This window comes from Pygoscelis adeliae, unplaced genomic scaffold, assembly GCF_000699105.1.
Source record: "Pygoscelis adeliae isolate BGI_AS28 unplaced genomic scaffold, ASM69910v1 Scaffold358, whole genome shotgun sequence".
NCBI classification, from domain to species: domain Eukaryota; kingdom Metazoa; phylum Chordata; class Aves; order Sphenisciformes; family Spheniscidae; genus Pygoscelis; species Pygoscelis adeliae.
The window spans coordinates 4,204,250-4,205,067 of NW_008825429.1; the positions used below are offsets into that span (position 1 = coordinate 4,204,250).

Genomic DNA, 818 nt, shown 5'->3' on the forward strand with positions numbered 1-818 from the left:
CAAAAAGGAAAAAAAAAAGAAGAAAAAAAAGGCCCTGTGTTTGCAGCCAACACGTGTAATCTGTTGCAGCCCTTGTCAGACAAAACAGTTTTGCCGTAAGACAGCGATTCCCAGAGGGGAAAGGGGCGAAGTGAAAATACTTTATCAGCTGCGTACATATGTAAAGCGGTACCCTGGTTGAAAAGCAAAGCCTCAAAGCCGGGAAGGGAGAGACGGGAGGCGATTGCCTGAGAGCGGGGACAGAAATGACACAGGCACAAAGCCGAACGCAGCAAACCCCAGGCCTCCCTCCTAAAATATGCTTATCTCCCTATCGGACCAAAATAACTACCTAGCTGTGGTGAATATTTCTTAAACAAATCCAAACAGACCTGAGATGTGACTCAGTTTGGAAAACTCCTAAAATATATGCGTGGTTTTTAATGTACAGAAATGATTATTTAATTCAGACATTAAAAGCAGGTTCCGCCAGGGTCCCTGGGGTCAGCAGGGGAAGCGTTCATCTCCCCAAGTTTCTGTGCCACCAGGTTGGGCGGTTTCTGAGCTGAGGGGAGTCACGTTCCTGCCCGGATTTAAGAGGAAAATCCTCGGGCAGGAGCCGCCAGCAGACAAGGGCTCTTCCTCCCGCTCTGAATTCAAGGTCTGTTTAAAAGGCTGGGAATACCAAGACCTGGACGCGTGGCATAAATCAGCCCTCGGGTTCACAGGGCGAGTGGACTCCGCTGGCAACAAGTGCGCTGGCTGCCGAGTCCCCGGCGGAGGCTTCCCCCTCTCCATCCATCAGCGAGAGACCTGAGAAGATGGAAAAAAAACCAATG

General features: G+C 50.1%; 1 protein-coding gene across 1 annotated transcript in view; it reads right to left on the reverse strand.

Moving 5' to 3' along the window:
• Nucleotides 1-396: 396 nt before the first annotated feature.
• RBM19 (RNA binding motif protein 19) overlaps nucleotides 397-818 on the reverse strand; it is a 72,587-nt gene continuing 72,165 nt past the window's right edge. The window contains exon 24 of the mRNA XM_009330826.1: nucleotides 397-792. The gene's annotated coding sequence lies outside the window, so the exon portion shown is untranslated. The remainder of the gene's footprint in view (nucleotides 793-818) is intronic.